Source organism: Oryctolagus cuniculus, chromosome 10, assembly GCF_051225735.1.
Source record: "Oryctolagus cuniculus isolate XC-2025 breed Fujian yellow rabbit chromosome 10, ASM5122573v1, whole genome shotgun sequence".
Classification (NCBI taxonomy): domain Eukaryota; kingdom Metazoa; phylum Chordata; class Mammalia; order Lagomorpha; family Leporidae; genus Oryctolagus; species Oryctolagus cuniculus.
Genome location: NC_142876.1, coordinates 81,018,048 through 81,036,499, shown reverse-complemented (window position 1 = coordinate 81,036,499; position 18,452 = coordinate 81,018,048). Strand labels below are relative to the sequence as shown.

Genomic DNA, 18,452 nt, shown 5'->3' with positions numbered 1-18,452 from the left:
CTGTAATTCTTGTACCCCTGCAATGTAACCCTATTTCTTTCACTGTTGGTTTGATACACCACCTTCCCTGGATGCACCTGTTGCATTTGGGACCAGAATGCATGGTAAGACCCCAAACTGCTTGCACGTCCAATGGGGTGCCACCTCCTTGCTTATAAAAAAAAGGTGAAAGGAGGGAGGGAGGGAGGAAGAGAGAGAGAGAGAGAGAGAGGCTGTTCTTCTTTGTGCTCCTTTCCGTTGCTGGTCTGCCTCCAGAGGACCTTTGTGGGGAGCAACTCGGACTAGACTAAGTTACTGGAATTAAGACTTATTCTATGCATCTGCTTTCCCACAATATGGCGCTGGGAGAGGAAGAAACAGCTTCTACACAGCTGCCTCCAGTTCAACCAATAAACTGTAGGACCTACTCCTGATTGGAGGAGAGCAGCGTACTCGGCGTGTGGGTAGCAGAGTTGGGATTGGCGGAAGAGGACTATAAAGGAGGAGAGAGACAACATGCACCAGAAACATCTAAGGGGAACTTCTATCTGAAGGAACACCTGTGCAGCCCCCGAGAGAGCCGGCCGGCGGTGTGCCGCTCCCCCGTGGAAGTGGGGAAAGTGGCTAGGGGGAACCGCCCTTCCACGGAGGTGGAAGGGACGGCAGCCAACCCGGGAAGAACCAGCAGCAAACCCGGGGAGGGCCGAGCAGACAAAAGAACAGCGCAGGGTCCTGTGTTGTTCCTCCACGAAGACGGGGAGCGACAGACCTTTCCAATCATAGGTACAGTTTTGGTCTTTCTCTCTCTCACTTATGGGCAACTCTCCAGCTTACTCATGTTGGATATTTCTTAGTGTGGGGAGGCCCACACTTGCACGTGAATTTATGCTAAATAAATTCACTCACTGCTCACTAAATAAACTCACTGCTAAATAAACTGTTCTGTTTGCACATGATATCAGGCTCCACTTAGTATTTTTCTCTCCGTGAGAAGCAAGAACTTGGATTTTAAAAATAATGTTTTCTGGCCAACACCGTGGCTCAATAGGCTAATCCTCTGCCTGCAGCGCCTGCACACCGAGTTCTAGTTCCGGTTGGGGCGCCGGTTCTGTCCTGGTTGCTCCTCTTCCAGTCCAGCTCTCTGCTGTGGCCCGGGAGTGCAGTGGAGGATGGCCCAAGTGCTTGGGACCTACACCCGCATGGGAGACCAGGAAGAAGCTCCTGGCTTCGGATCGGCACAGTGCACCGTCCGTGGCGGCCATTTGAAGGGTGAACCAATGGAAGGAAGACCTGTCTCTCTGTCTCTCTCTTTCTCTCACTAACTCTGCCTGTCAAAAAAAAAAAAAAAAAAAAAAAGTGAATAATCCCACACCTACCTCGAAGAGCTCTTGGGAGAAAAATGATTTAATGTAGGTAAAATGCTTGCAGCAGTCAGTGCTCAGCAAACAATGAGCCCTCAGTTGTATTTGCTGTTTTTTCTATTATTGATATCATCAACAGCTTGAATAGTTTCACAGCACTCAGAAGACTATCATCTTTTTGGAGTCATCCACTTGACATTCTCTGAAATGACAAAGCTGTACTGACTCCAAAATGTGAAGCTGAGGTTCAACGGCAGTGCCATTTCAGAGGAGTCATTAGAAGTTTTGTTTGAAATTAAGGTACTAAAACTTTTTGAGACATCTGAAAATCTTTTATACTAACACTATATTAATCTATAAGGAAACATAATCTTATAATTTATATTAATCTTTAATAAAAAGTAATCTTGCAAAAAATAATGCATTCTTATTAGGTGCATTTGGCTAGGAGTATAGAAAGCTTAGAACATTTCTTCTTATTTATTAAGGAAATAGAATTAAGGCATTGAGTCATATTAATTATACATAATGGAATTCTGTACCTTCAATCTTATATTTTATTTATTTAGTATTTTTAAAAAGATGTATTTATTTATTTAAAAGGCAGAATGACAGAGGGGGAGGGAGAGAGAGATTCCATCTGCTGTTTCATTTTCCAAATGGCTGCAATGGTAGAGGCTGGGCCAGGCAGAAACCAGGAGGCTGGAACTCCATGGAGGTCTCCCACATGGGGGGCAGGGGCCCACTTCAGGCCATCCTCCACTGCTTTGCAGGAGGCTTAGCAGGAAGCTGAATCAGAGGTGGAGCAACTGGGACTTGAACCTACACTATAATATGGGATGTTTTAGAAGAGTATTCTTGCTATGAGGAAGCAAAATTGGCAGACCACAAGGCAATGATTAACTTTAACAAAAATATTAATAGGAATAAAGAATAATATTTATGAAGTGTTGTAGGGACGTCTCATTATGCTGCCTTTCCCCTATAGAAAAACTGTCCTATGCCCTGAGGGTGGCCTCTGGGATAGCCCTCCTTCGCCGCTCCAGGGTAAACACCTTAAGTAGAATCTGGTGGGAGAGGGCCAGTGTAATACAGCTGTGGCTTGTAGAGCACCAGGAGCATGCCTGAATGTTTTGGCCATGAGCTAATTGTGCTTGTTTACCCGATACTATTTAACACTGAGTATGCCAAGGGGGTGGTGCAGATTACTGTGGACCAAGGACTACCAGCAGTGCCTCCTGAGACTAAAGGTAAATGTCTCTCCCAACTAAACTTCTGGGTGACTTTCTTTAAAGTTAATGAACATTATGCATGAATCCTCTTTGGCTTAGGGCTCCTGCAATCGCAAGTGTTGGTTTTTGCTTGTTTTAGTTATTTGAGAGACAAACAGATGCACAGAGACCCTCTATTTGCTGCTTCACTCTGCAAATACCTACAGCTGTGAAGGATGAGCTAGGCTGAAGCCGAGCGCTGGGAACTCAATTCAGGTCTCCTGCGTGGGTGGCAGAGACTCAACTACTTGAGTCGTCCCTGCTGCCTTCCAAGCTGTTCATTAGCAGGAAGATGGAATTGGTAGTGAAGCTGGGACCCCGACCCAGGCGCCTCAATATAATATGTTGGCATCTTAACTGGTGTATTTTTTAAATTAAAAAAAAAATTTTTTTTTGAGAAACAGAGTTAGAGGCAGAGAGAGAGAGGTCTTCTATTTGCTGGTTCACTCCCCAGATGGCCAAAACGCCTGGAGCCGAGCAGATCTGAAGCCACAGGAGTTTCTTCCTGGTCTCCCACACAGGTACAGGGGCTCAAGGACTTGGGCATCTTCTGTTTTTCCGGGCCATAGCAAAGAGCTGGCCCGGATGTGAAGCAGCTTGAACTGACGCCCATATGGGATGGTGGCATTGAAGGCAGCAGATTTACCCACTAAGCCATAGTGCTGGCCTCTTGGGTCATCTTCTACTGCTTTCCCAGGCCATAGCAGAGAGCTGGATCTGAAGAGGAGCAACTGGGACATGAACTGACGCCAGAGACTTAACCTAACCTACTATGCTACAGCGCTGGCCCCCTCAACTGGTGCCTTAACTACTGCACCAAACACCTGCCTGTGAGTGCTTTGCTTTATGATCAGCACTAAATTGACTACAGTCTATGTATTTGCTTGTTCACACTCCAAAACAACCTGTGAGGTAGAAACAATTATTTCCCCCTTCTTGGAGCTGAGCAAAGTGAATCAGAAGTAATTTATCCAGGATTCAGCTGGGATTAGAATGCAGGTATGCCTGAATCCACATTTTAGGTTTTTAACCACTGTAGGGTGTGAGTGGGTATGAATTGAAAGGCTTGTTCTAGAAAGAAGGAGGCAAGAGTTGACCAGTTAATAATGACATTTAAGGGTGCAACAGCAGATGTGAAACATTTACCATTAGAGTCTTTGAAATCAGTTTCTAGTCATTGCCAAATCCAAATTTACACAAAAACAAGCCTGTAAGTCCAACATCTTAAGTTTCAAAGGAAGATAATCCTCCCTGAAACTGGAGAGACATCTGCATGGACCAAGCTGGCACCCTCCCCAGTGCTGACCAATGGGAATCGGCCAGCCAGTGAAACACAGTGGGTGAACCTCACCACTTACCTGCTATGGCAACTGGAGGACATTTGGAAGGTGGACTCCATAGGGTGACTTCTGTGTGATATGCAAGGGAAGTTAAATGGAAAAACTCATGCTGACATAGTAATATGTAGGACCCCAGCATTGACTGTGCAATTTCCCAGTCACTCTCTGACCTCCTTCCTTCTGTTAAAGTCTTTAGACCAAACCTCAGTTATCAGTAGTTTTCAAGTGCACAGTTTGGCACAGTGGTTAAGATGCTGCTTGGGTAGTGGGCCCTGTAGCATAGTGGGTAAGGCTCCGGCCTGCAGTGCCAGCATCCCATATGGGTGCAAATTCTAGTCCTGGCTGCTCCACTTAAGATCCAGCTTTCTGCTATGGCCTGGGAAAGCAGTGGAAAATGGCCCAAGTCCTGGGGCCTCTGAACACAAGTTGGAGACTCGGAGGAAGCTCCTGGCTTCCTCCAGCACCCCACCCAAGTGGGTGCAGGGGCCCAAGGACTTGGGCAATCTTCTGCTTTCCCAGGCCATAGCAGAGCGCTGGATTGGAGGTGGAGCAGCCAGGACTGGAACTTGCCTATATAGGATGCAGGCACTGCAGGCAGCATCTTTATCCACTATGCCACAGTGCTGGGGCTGCTTTCTTACTCAAGACAAAACATCAGTGTGGAGAAGAGTTATGTTACAATGGGAACAACCACCAGGGCCTGCTAATTAAAATTTTTAAAGCGCATTTATCTGCCAGTTTTTCTGTTTGAAATGTTATAGTGGTGTTAACGGCACACATGCATTTTAAGTTAGAAAATCCAAAATACATTGACCTAGCAAAAATAAGAGAAAATCAAATTATAATATGTACCCTTTTATCAATCTTATTGGTTAGGAATTACATTTGTAAATCTGTATATCCATACTGCATGTGCACTGTGCTTTATGGACCATTTAATAAATTTTTCATGGGTTATTTTGGCTATAAACACTTTAGCTTTAAATAATCCACCCCCTTTTCCCCCTACCGCTATCATCAACACCATCTTAAAGTGAAGCCAGTATGTTTATAACAATTGAGCTTTTTTTTTTTTAACAGTGGCCCCAATATCCACAATGTGCCATCAGCTAGTGTTTAAATATTATTAATGACTAGTTTAAGGTAGCAGCTGCTTTTTCTTGGTTCAAATTTGTGAAGCTCACGTCATCATCTGTTTGTATTGCATGGCCATCCTCCTGGGGACTAGACACTGAATTCAGTGTCAGAAATACACTTCATTTTCCACTGGGCTTTTTGACAGTCTGGAAACTAATTTAACTGCATGCTTTTTTTTTTTTTTAATGGCAGTAGTGATGGAAAATGGGGTTTGATAATAGCTTGACTGACAACAGAAAGACTTGGTTTTTGTTTTTCCTATACAGAACTACAGCATTATCTGCATCACTGTAATACATTAACAGATGAATTCATGAATCTGATTTTGTTACTTTTTCATGCTGAAAATCCTTTGGCACAACGAAATTTGAGAGGGCACAACTGACAAAATCTATATGTATGTACTTTGCTGCTTCTCCACTACTGTCTCTCCCTTATCGCCTCTGTTCTACCCACAACAAACTCAGCATTGCTCCTGCCAGGCTATTTCACGACACCATGCCTTTGCCCCAGCTGTTGTCTCTGCCGGGAATGCTGTCATCACCCCACCTCCTTAGTGGGTTTATACACCAGTGCTGCACTCCAATCTCACTTCCTCTGTAGTGCCTTCCCTCACTTCCCGAGGCAAACTTAGCCACACCTTCTCTTCCATACTCTCAGGACATTTGTATACCTCTGTTGAGGCAGTTATCAGGCATTAATAAAACAACGCCTTCAAACATCCATATCCTCTATTATGTTGCTCTTAGTCCATTTTATGTTGCTATATCAAATGCTCAAGACTAGACACTTGACAAATAAGTAGATTGGGCTTCTTATTCTGGTGGCAAGAGGTCTTAACGAGGTACTGGTGTCCTGGAGAGAGTCACCCTGACTATATCACAACATGGTAAAGAAGTAGAAAGGAAACTAGCCATGTGCAGAGAGAAATGTGCTAAGAAAGCAAACTGAGACAGTGGAACTCACTTCCTAATAACCCAGGAGCTGATCCAGCCCCATGAGACCTGGCTCACTCCCACAACATGGCATCCACACATTCAGTGACCCATCTACCTTCCAATAGGCCCTACCTCTGCAAGGTTTCACTACCTCAATAATGCCTCGCTGGGGACCAGGCTTATAGCACATGAACTTGTGGAGGAAAAATTACATCCAAACCATCACCATTGCAAACACATCAGAAGCAGAAGCAACGCTTTAATGGTAATCCCAGTTCCTAGCATGGTGCTTGGAACACCATGGTTCTTTACAGAAATAAAGGATATGCAGTCAGACACAGCCTTGGAAATCCATTTACTTAGGTTTGTTGGGTCGGGTCAGTAGATAAACAGTAGGGGTTCAGTGAAGTTCCTCTAAACGAAATGAAGTTGTGATGAAAGCTGTGTATATTTGTGCTCCTCTTTACCTGGGTAACTGATCCATGGTATTTATCATATTCAAAGGCTTATGATAATTATAATAAGGTTATGAACTTATACAATTCAGTCTCCTCAGAAAGCTAAGATCCCTCTTTGTTGTCTGACATAAACAAAAAGCAAAAACCAAGGGAAATTGGGGCATTTCAAGAAATAATCTAGGCCCAAGGGTTCCTGAAGGATGAGGTCCACAGGGATGATCATGTGTTTGTCTTGTTTCGAGTGGGAGCAGGTCTGCTCAAAATAGCAGGGCTCAGGCAGATTTGGACCTAACTAGCATACAACACAAGCCCAGAGCTTAGTTCATTCGCTTCTTTATCCAGTGGCATCGTTGAAGATGGGTATGTGAGTGGTCACAGATGAGGTGGGTTCTTCCCTCTTCCTGTTGAGTCACTCCTCCAGCAATGTCTCCGTGCTGCCCAGAGCACCAGGGGAAGTGACCTTAGTTTGTGGATTCCTTATTACTTGAAATCTACAGCTAAATTATAGCACTGCTCATCGCGGCTTTTCCCTTCTTTCTTGCTGGCTTTGTCAATTTCCCTTACATTTTGAGCTGGGTGAGTTATATGCTATTTGCTTTCCTAATCTGCTGTTTGTGCGGTGTCACTGGCAAAAGTTATTCTGTCTTCTTGCTGCCCCAGGGATTCCTACAGCCCTATGATGATGGAATTAATCCATCAATGTGGTCTCTAAAAGCACCTCTGGGTCTGACTCTTTTGAGTGAAAGACAGCTTGGAATGGAAGAGATCTGTTGGCATCATCATCATTATCTAAATGGATGCAAATGATCCTCCTTACCAGAAATGATAAGAATCCAAGGACCTGCTATTTGCATGTTTAATTATAATGGAGCATTGAGATGGAATTACTGAGTAGGGGTTATGGGCACTTCAGGGAAGGTAATTGGCCTCCCATACTCACTCTCTTTCTCTTTTTTGCCATCTTGGTATTAAAAACCAGCAAGGCTTTCTAAACATGTGTGCACTTCTAATCTGAGAGAATATTTTGGCAGAGTAGGAAAACGTGGCATAAATTCAAGTCAGCTGAGGTATGTTGAGGTCCTAGGCAGTGTTGTCTTTTTTTTCCAGAGAGCAAACTTTTAAAAACATTTTAAAATATCCATTTATTTGAAAGATGGAACACAAGCAAGAACATCCATTCTCTGGTTCCCTCTGCAAATGGCTGAGGCTGAGCTGAGGCTAAAACTGAGAGGCAGGAATTCAACCTAGATTTACATCATGGATGGCAGGGATCCAAGTACTTAAGCCATTACTGTTGCCTCTTAGGGTCCAGAAGCTTGAGTCAGGAGCTGAAGCCGGGAATCGAACCCAGTGCTGTGATGTGGGATGCAGGCATCCTAACCGGCATCCTCACCACTAGGTCAAACACCGGCCTAAGCTCTGAGCATAAGCTCTTTTTTAGCTCTTTACACACATTATCTCTTTTAACCCACACAGCCCTGAATTGGATTCTATTATTCTCATTTTCCTGAGAGGGAATCTGAGAAAAAAATCAAGCAACTTAGTTGAGCTCATTCAGTAAGTGATTGAGTCAAGATTTAAGAACAATTGTTTGACTGCAAAGCTATAATTGTAGATTAGTGAAATAAATGACTTTTTTTAATCACCAGAGCATTCATTTATCAATCACCTGACACGTTCATTTATTAAACTAAATGTATTGAGCACCTACTATCAGTAGTAGACAAATTCAATGAATAAAACGCAAGCAAAACAGACACTGTCTCTGTCTTCAAGGATTTGTAGTCACTAGTGAATCTACTGGAAATGATCAGAAATGAAATTCATTTTGTGCAAGCATCAGCAAAGTATCTTCCTTGCCTCTTTGTACCACTTGAATATTATCATCAGAATTGCTCTTTGAGACCTAATACAAATAGATGCCAAAAGTGTAATGGGCACCATTTCCTTCAAGAAGCTTTTGAGGCAAGTATGATACACAAGAAAGAAACAACTCACAGAGCTTAGATGACTTTCCCCTAGAGCTGCTAAGTGGCAGAGCTGGCATTTAAATCCAGGACAATACAACCCTCACCTAGTTTCTGAGATCACTCTAAAGAACCTCACCTAAAGATTTCTTTCAAGGTCTTTCTAAGAAGAATGGAGACAAAAAAGCTTAGTGAATAACAAAAGCTATGTATTAAGTGCTTAGTCTCTGTCAGGCACCACCAAGAACTGTGTATAGATGCTCTCTTAAAAACCACTGTATCCTAGGGCTGGCGCCAAGGCTCAATAGGCTAATCCTCCACCTTGTGGTGCCGGCACACCGGGTTCTTGTCCTGGTCGGGGTGCCGGATTCTGTCCTGGTTGCCCCTCTTCCAGTCCAGCTCTCTGCTGTGGCCCGGGAGTGCAGTGGAGGATGACCCAAGTGCTTGGGCCCTGCATCCCATGGGAGAAGCACCTGGCTCCTGCCTTCGGATCAGTGCGGTGCTCCGGCCATTTGAGGGTGAACCAACGGTAAAGGAAGACCTTTCTCTCTGTCTCTCTCACTGTCCACTCTGCCTGTCAAAAAAAAAAAAAAAAAACAAAAAACAAAAAACAAAAAAAAACAAAAACAAAAAACACTGTATCCTTTCAGTAGGTCTTATTGGTCCTATTTTGCAGATAAAGAAACAGAGGCTTCCAGAGAAGGTAGGGGTTAGCCCAGTTCTGCTGAACCCCGACAGCATCACCCAGACGTTCCCAGGGGAAATGCTCATTTGCAGAAGGAATCCAGATGAGGCTTTGCAAAAGCACACACAGTTACACACCAAACAGAAAACCAAAGCTAGCTGCCTAAGGGATGCAGGCTGCTGATTAGGCTTGCTCGGAACAAGGACTTCCCTTCCCTGAAACCTGTGTGAAATAATTTTCCCCCATTTAAAAAATACTCTTTATTTTTACTTTTGTGAATAGAAGATGTGTATGTGTGTGTGTGTGTGTGTGTGGAGATAGAGCAATAAGAAGAGGAGGGGGAGAGGCTTAGAGAAGAAGGATTTGTAGAGACTTAAGGAATTCTGGTTGATCTTCAGGAATCTGGGATGATCTAATAGCCCTCAGGTCTGGCTTGCAGCTCTCTCCTTTACCTGCTGATAACATGTGACTTCTGACAGGCAAAGGGGTAGGGATGAGTCATTGTTAAGCAGAAAGGTAGTCTGCCCAACTTGAAGTCCTTGGTCCTTATAGTAATGGGGGAAAATCCTGCCACTCAGCTCTTGCCTTGGAATGTTGTTGGAATTCAGATTCTAAATCCAGCTCCAGAAGGTTGGGATTACATGAAGCATTAGAAGGACTGTCATGAACCATGTGGGAGACCCGGATTCCGTTCCTGCTCCTGGCTTCAGCCTGGCCCAGCCCCAGTTAATGCCAGCATTTGGTGAGTGAACCAGCAAATGGAAGTTCTCTGTCTCTCTGCTGCTTAAGTAAATTAAAAGGATTGGCATAATAAGAACAAGATTATCAAGTACCTATTGTAGCTTGCTCATGATGCAATTATACTGTTTCTTGGAATGCCTATTACTGTAATGTCCCATCATCCTCAGAAAATGTTTATCTACAATGGTAGAAGTATCAATCTTGCAATCTTATTTCTAGGACCTAATATAAAAGGAAATATAAGACATGAACAGAAATATATTTATGTTATATAATCATATAAGTTGCTTGAAATTTTTCACTATTACGAAGAACAGACAAAAATATCATATGTAATTTTCATAGTACATTATATATATTTGTTTTACATGACAATATTCATCATATTGCTTATTCATAACATTGAAATTTCTAAAATCCACCTATTAAAATTGGTTAAATTAAAATCTACCTCCACAATGAAATACTCCAGAGAAATTACAAATTATTATGTGGAATTGTATGTAGAAATATGGAAAGATAAACATTTTTAGATAAAATGTAGGCTGTGAAATGATATATAGTTTTGTTTTGCAAGATCTTCAAGTTTTATTAATTTTTAAAATGTACTGAAGACCTACCAACTTGTATACAATTGTATATACACATCTATATGTAAGATATATACATATATGTGAGTGCACATAGTAAGTAGCTAGATTCTAGTTTTGAGGGTTATAAGCCAAAATGTTAGCAGAGATTTTTCTATGATTTATGTATATATATGTGTGTATATATATATGTATATGTATGTATATGTCAAACTTGATGTTTCCTGAATATTTTAAATAAGTATATATTTTGATATTATACAACACGATTTTTAAAAGGATACTATAGCTAGAGAATCCCTTCAAAATAGCTGACTCAAATTATTAATTTCGGGTTATGGCAGGTTATGTCACTGCCTGCAATGCCAGCTTTCCATATGAGACCCTACCTGAGAACAATGCTATGTAACTTTGGTTTAAATAAAAATACAAGGTAATTATGCTAGCTTGGGCAGTGGAGCTATAGACCATGAAACATGGGAACAAATTGTTACTGTGGCCCAGAGTGGTCTAGGAAGGCTTCGGGGACAGGCAAGGTGAAGAGAGCCCAGGCACAGAGGCCAGGCATGCGGAACGGCGCGGAGAGGGTACGGTGATGGTCAGTGCTAGGCTCACGGTGTGCAGCTCTGTAGGTGGAGCTCTACCTGTCTGCTAGGAGTTGGAACACTGTGCGTCCACATACTAAGTGAATGATAGGTCCCTGAATATGTAAAGTGTCCGATTTGTACAACTGTTCTCCAATGTCCTGGGCTCCACTGTGGTCTGGAAAAACTTTGTGAGAAGCGAGTGACCTCAAGATCACCATTTCTTAGTGATTTACTATTACTGTTACACTACTACTAATGTTCAATGAACATTTCATATACCCTTGGGCATATCAAATTTATTTCTACTGCAATTAATCAGATTTTCTCCAGGTAATTCTTGAGAAACATAGAACCAGGTACATACACACTGATGAAAATATCTTTCCTATGTTGACTGGCTTGAATTGGCTTTTTCTTTCTCTTATTCACTTAAAATGATGACTTGTGTTTTTAAAGAATGCTTCTCTTGGAAATTTCCAGGGCAGAATATTTCACTGGGCTTGATAAAATTGTCCCCAAGTTTTGTTAGGATTTGTTCAGTTTGAATTTACAAAGTGAAACTGGGAGTGTATTCATCATCATCATCATTATTATTTTTTTTTAGTAAAAGTGGGATGGCTTCTCTTTTCCTTTTCCTGTTATTTTGAAGTCCTTTTTCTTCTGCCCTGGCTTCAGTTTAGTATGTTGTCTGAGTCAATAAAAAATAAATTGAGGATACTGGGAGCCAACTTTCTCAGTGCTGGAGTAGATATTTAGAACTATGGAAGGAGGAAGATGAGAAAGAACTCAGTAGTATTGGATTGGAGTTAGCAATATATTTTACTATTTTCATATTTAAAATCCATTCTTTGTTTCTCCCATTTGTTTGTATTTAAAAAAAAAAATAGCTGCAGACTTAAGGAAAAGCTGCCGGAACAGGGAAATGACATCCAGCATCTCCTCCTTTTGGTTTCTGTAGTTGCTGATGTGTAACCTTTACTCCATCCTTGGTGCTTTCAGAATGCATCCATTATCATTCATCTTTTTCTGAGCCTTTGTGAGAACAAACCAGACATGATGTTCCATTGTCTCTGAACATTCCAGTGTGTTTCTGGAACAAAGACATCCCCCCTACTAAATCTGATTCTCCTAGCTGGCAAGTCCACCGTGCCCTTTAAATTGCTGCCTGCTTCACAATAATGCCACTTCCTTTTCACTCTAGGGGTTTGTTCTGCATTGAGTTAACATGTCTTTTTGGATACCTCCACCCTGGCCGGCCCCTCAGTCTCCCCATATTTCATATCCTTTGCATATTTAAGTAGTCCACATTTTCCACTCAGTGGAATGACCTTCAATCTGGGTCTTCCCAAAAATTCCTCACAATTAAGTGTGGCCAGGCATTCTTGGCAGGAATATCCCAGAAATGGAGCTGTGACCTTTCCCATGTATCACAACAAAGAGATGCATGATGAAGACTTAGTCCCTCACTAACACTGTTAACCTCGAAGTCATTGTCAAGTTGCTTTCTCCATTTTCTCCAACTTAAAGTCACCAATTTCCACCTTGCACTTGACTTATATTTCACGGGGGAGGCTTTTGAAAATTCTACCCCAATCCTATTTCTCATCAGAGCTTTCTCACCAGCGTTGCCTTGTTTGTTACCTGATCAGAATATTGGGCACATTTGTTCACTAGGCAGAATTCACACAGTGCCTGTGGCCCAGGATGCAGTTAGGGGCCCATGCAAATGTACCTTTTAAAATATGATTATAAAATGACTGTATTCTAGCTTGGATTATATTTTTCTTAATACCAATGTAGTCATTAAATTTAATTGATAATATTTTTCATGGAGGAAGGGATTCACGAAGGCAAAATGCATAGGGCCCATGAAAGTGACAAAGTACCCTGCAGGTATTTTTTTTTTTTTTAATTAGCCATGATGAATTTGTGCCTTGGTCTGAACACAGGCAAGCCACACTTAGCAAGTGTGCATTACTGATGGCTTCACTCAGAGCAGATTGCATTATTTAAGATCTGCTGCAAGGAGCAGATTGTAATTGTGTTGACTTCATGAAGTTGAGAAAGATTAGTTGCAGTAAACTGAAAAAAAAAATTGGGTCCCCAGAGAGAAGATATTAAAGTCATATCTCAAAGCAGCAACAAGATAAGACAATAATGGCGTGCAGTTTGACAGGTGCCCTTTTCATGTGGGGTGTGTGCGTGTGTGTGTGTGTGAGAGAGAGAGAGAGGAGCTGTTCTCCTACAGATGTTTTATTCTTTGTGTATGGAAATATTACATAATGACAAAATGTGATTCTCTTAGCCAGCAATTAAAACACTGAGCACATGTAAGGAGTAGATGAGGTCATTTTGTTTCTTAACTCTATAGTGTTCTCCATCAGTTAGAGCACGTTTTGTCTTGAATGAAGGCAAAAACCACCAAGCTGTTTCAAGCCAGAAAGGAAGATATTGGATCACACAAGTCGTAGAAGAAAAAGGCTAGTCTGTCTTCAGGAATGGCTTGCTCAGGGCTCAAACAGCATGACCAGGATCTACTTCCTCCCGGTCTCCCAGCTTTGTGTGGCTGGCTGCTCTGTGTTACTTTCCTTCTCAGCCTATATGTGTTGGCAAGGCAGTGACAGCAACTCCAAATCCACAAGTAAAGAAGTTTTTTTTTTTTTTTTTTTTTTTTTGTCCCCAGTACCAATATCCCAGTAAATTTTTTTTTTTTTTTTTTTTTTTTTTGACAGGCAGAGTGGACAGTGAGAGAGAGAGACAGAGAGAAAGGTCTTCCTTTTGCCGTTGGTTCACCCTCCAATGGCCGCCGCGGCCGGCGCGCTGCGGCCGGCGCACCGCGCTGATCCGATGGCAGGAGCCAGGAGCCAGGTGCTTTTCCTGGTCTCCCATGGGGTGCAGGGCCCAAGCACCTGGGCCATCCTCCACTGCACTCCCTGGCCACAGCAGAGGGCTGGCCTGGAAGAGGGGCAACCGGGACAGAATCCAGCGCCCCGACCGGGACTAGAACCCGGTGTGCCGGCGCCGCTAGGCGGAGGATTAGCCTAGTGAGCCGCGGCGCCGGCCAATATCCCAGTAATATTTTTAAGGAATAGCTTGGGAAATGTACCCACCCCCAATCACTTTGTCCCCAGTACCAATATCCCAGTAATATTTTTAAGGAATAGCTTGGGAAAATGTACCCACTCCCAATCACTATGGCCAGTACTCTTTAGCTGAGACCTGGGTATAAATTCTGCTGAAATTGAAGGAGACATGGATCTCTCTTCGTTGAAAAGTAATGGGTAAGTAAAAGCTATCAACAAAAACAACACAAAAACCTCCGAAGTTTCTATGTGCTCCCACAAGTAAGACTTCAGCCTCTCGTGATGCATTCGTGGTACATGTAAGAGATGGTTTGCTCAGTGTTTGGGATACAGGCTGTAAAACTCAGAGTGTTTGACTCATTTCCTTACATGCAGGGCAAGGAATTCAACCAGCGTGTTTCTTCATTGTGGAGCTGCAATGGTAACAGCATTTCCCTCACATGGCTTTACATGAGCCCAAATAAGGGCTCTGCATACACTGTTATTGAAAAAAGATAAATTACATCATGGCTATTTTAAATACCAAGGCACAGCATGGAATTTTGAAAACTACCAGTATAATTATTAATATATATGAAAACGTTTTACAATCACAAAAACAATAAAAATGGATTTCATCCCACTCGAAGTCAAAGGCAAGGTGAGTTTCTAAGTAAATTTTCAGGGCAGAAAGAGCAGACCTAAGGGTTTTTTAAAACTCTTATAACCTGTGAGCCCTGAAAGTTGGGAACTTCTTCGCACCCAGGAGGCTGCACCTGGCGGTTCTAAGGCCGTCACCATGCCACAAAATGAATATATTGAACTTATTACACCGTAAACGCTATGGGTGCAGTTTGGATTACCATGAGAAAAAGAGAAAAAAGGAAAGTGGGGAGGCTCATGAACATTCAAAGAAAGCAAAAAAGATGATTGGTCTGAAGGCCAAGCTCTACCATAAGCAGCGCCATGCTGAGAAAATACAGATGAAAAAGACTATCAAGATGCATGAGAGAAACACCAAACAAAAGAATGATGAAAAGACTCCCAAGGGAGCAGTGCCTGCCTATCTGCTAGACAGAGAAGGACAGTCCCGAGCTAAAGTACTTTCCAACATGATTAAACAAAAACGAAAAGAGAAGGCGGGAAAATGGGAAGTCCCTCTGCCTAAAGTTTGTGCCCAGGGAGAAACAGAAGTATTAAAAGTTATTCGGACAGGGAAAAGAAAAAAGAAGGCATGGAAGAGGATGGTTACCAAAGTCTGCTTTGTTGGAGATGGCTTTACAAGAAAACCACCTAAATATGAAAGATTCATTAGACCAATGGGCTTACGTTTTAAGAAGGCCCATGTAACACATCCAGAACTGAAAGCCACCTTCTGTCTGCCAATACTTGGTGTAAAAAAGAATCTATCATCCCCATTATACACAGCTCTGGGTGTAATTACTAAAGGTACTGTCATTGAGGTGAATGTGAGCGAGCTGGGCCTTGTGACTCAAGGAGGCAAGGTTATTTGGGGGAAATATGCCCAGGTTACCAACAATCCTGAAAATGATGGATGCATAAATGCAGTCTTACTTGTTTGACAACAGTAACTCCTAATCATTATTGAAGACTACAAACTAAGTGGGAAAACTGTCTTTACTATGATTTTTCTGAATACTTCCAAATAGCCTTCATGTCTGCAGTCAGCAAGAGAATTATTTTAAGGTGTAAAAAACATTAAAAAGATGCACTTTTACTGACTGTTCTTTATTGGAGTCTGCTTAAGGTTTACATGTTAATAAAATGTGAATAATTAAAGCAAAAAAAAAACTCTTATAACCTATCTTAATATATGGATTATATTTGGATCCTGATTCCAATTTTTTTAAATGTTACTCAAATGAGAACATTGGGAATTTTAACACTGGCTAGATATTTAAGTGTCACAAAGAATTATTAATTTGTTAGAGGTAAGGACATTGGGACAGTGCTTTAGAAGGCCTTGTTTAGAGATACATGCTATAATAATAAACGATGACAAATGAAATGGAAATTGCATATTGTTAGTTTTGGGGTACAAGTTTCTTAGGAGTAATAAATTTTTGAGATCTAGAAAATACGACGACTATAGTTAGTGATAATGTAATGCATATTTCAAAATTGAAAGTAAGATTCAAATGTTCTTCAAGAAATTATATGCATTCAAGGTGATGGGTTAGCTTGACTTAAAGGTACCACCTGATATTTAGAATTAAGTCTATATAGTCAGCCATACATATCTGGGACTTCCATGGAAATCTAATACTTAAAAAAAAAAAAAAAAAGCCTACATCTGTACTGAACAGCTTCTTGTCATTAACTCCTAACCAATACATTTTAATAGCTATTACATAGCATTTTTTTCTTTAATAGATTTGTTTTATTTGAAAGGCAGAGTTACAGAGAGGGAGAGAGGATTTTCTATCCATTGGTTCACTCCCCCAAGAAAGAGGTGCAAGGTCAGCGCTGAAACTGGAGACCCACAGTTTCTTAAAGTGTTGCTTACCCTGGGTCCAGTGAGACCTGTGCAGAAGGTCAGCTGGGGCATGGGGGGAGCATTGCCTGGGAACAGTGTATTCTTGGGATGCAAATTCCAGCACCCCACTTCGTTCACTCAGTTTCTTCACTTGCAAGATGAGCAAGTTAAGCCGGACCAGTGGTTTTCAAACTTTAAAACATCTGGGGGTGGGCATTTAGCCTAATGGTTAGTCCATTCATGTTCCACATCAGAGTGCCTGGGTTCAATTCCCAGCTCTGACTCCAGCTGCCTTGTAATGCAGACTCTGGGAGGCAAGAGTGATGGCCCAAGTGAGTGGGTCCCTGCCAACCATGCGGGAGGGAGACTTGGACTGAGTTCCTGGTGCTTGGCATTTGTGATAGCAAAATATTTAATAACAATTTTTTCTAGAGAACTCTTACATGAAAGTCTAATGTGTGAAACAGATAAAAGCTTGATTGCATGGGCTGGCAGGGAAGATAAAAGAATGCCGTGCCCTGTTGTGCGAGGCGTGCATGCGCAGGAAGTGGTGAATGGAAATAAGGGGCACCATCCCCTCTGAGGTCCCTAATAAGCTCTTTCACAAACCAGAGTTCCTGGAACTTCAGGGTAAAGTCCACTGATGGTGATGTGATGATGATGACATTAACAATTTATGGAGTACTAGCCTTTATCACTGTTAGGCACACCATACTCACCTATGATGCAGTATCATTAACTCCTCATAGTAATCCTAGGACAGAGGTACTATTATTTATACCTATTTCACAGATGAGCAAAGTGAGGCCCAAAGAGAACCCGTGCCTAATATCACACAGCTAGCCATGTCAGAGTCATGAAATCTATCCACTGTGCCCACGCTGGGGCAGACAAGTCCTTCCCTCCAAACCCTAGGCTTCCACCGCCCAGCCACTCACAGTTCACATTTCCTCTTTTTCTGGTTTAGCTACTAGGTCATTTGCTCCATGAAAACAGGGAATCATGTGATGTTTCTTAATATAGCATCAACTGGATTCCTAAATTGAAAATAAATTCTGCCCCCAGAGTGTTCAGACTATAACACTTGCAAGGTGAATTTTCAGGGAATCCATTGATGAATACAGTGGACTCTGTTTATTTTTCCTCTTCTACTTATTAGTCCATCACTGAGAAGAATAAGCAGATTAACTGAATACATCTCAAAAGCTGCCTGCTAGAAAGCAGAAGTCACTGGGCCTGGCTTGGTGGTGCAGCAAGTTAAGCTGTCAGCTGCAATGCCTGCATCCCATATGAGCACCAGTTTGAGTCCTGATTGCTCCCATTCTGGTCCAGGTCCACCCTAATGTGCCTGGGAAAGCAGTGGAGAATGGCTCAGGTGTTTGGGCCCTGCCACCCACGTGAGGGACCTGGATGAAGCTCCTGGCATCGCAGCTGGTGGCTTAACCCACTGTGCCATACTGGCTCACAAAACGAACTTCATGTGTTTAAATACTTGGATATAGGCAATGTTTAATATATCTTAAGTCTTTTTAAAGCTGCTTTCTCATGGGTGTTTGGTATAGTGGTTAGGAGGATAGTTGGGACACCATATCTCAAATTAACAGCAGTTAGGTTTGAATGCTGGCACCACTTCCAGTTCCAGCTTCCTGCTAAGGTGCAGCCTGGGAGGTAGCAGGTGGTGGCTCAAGTAATTGGATCTGTTCCACCCATGCAGGTAGATGTAGCTCCTGCCTCCTGGTTTCCACCTGGCCTAGCCTGGCCCTGGCTGTTTACAAGCATTTGAGGAGTGAAACCATCAAATGGAAGATCTTTCTCTTTCCCCCTTCCCCCCTCCCTTTC

General features: G+C 42.3%; 1 pseudogene across 1 annotated transcript; it reads left to right on the top strand.

Moving 5' to 3' along the window:
- The first annotated feature begins 470 nt into the window (after positions 1–470).
- Positions 471–15,928, top strand: LOC127492321 (ribosome biogenesis protein NSA2 homolog pseudogene; annotated as a pseudogene). The gene is made up of 5 exons (XR_016214651.1): positions 471–762; positions 3,066–3,132; positions 3,309–3,441; positions 9,745–9,878; positions 14,513–15,928. The product of XR_016214651.1 is annotated as a ribosome biogenesis protein NSA2 homolog pseudogene (transcript).
- The last annotated feature ends 2,524 nt before the right edge of the window (positions 15,929–18,452 follow it).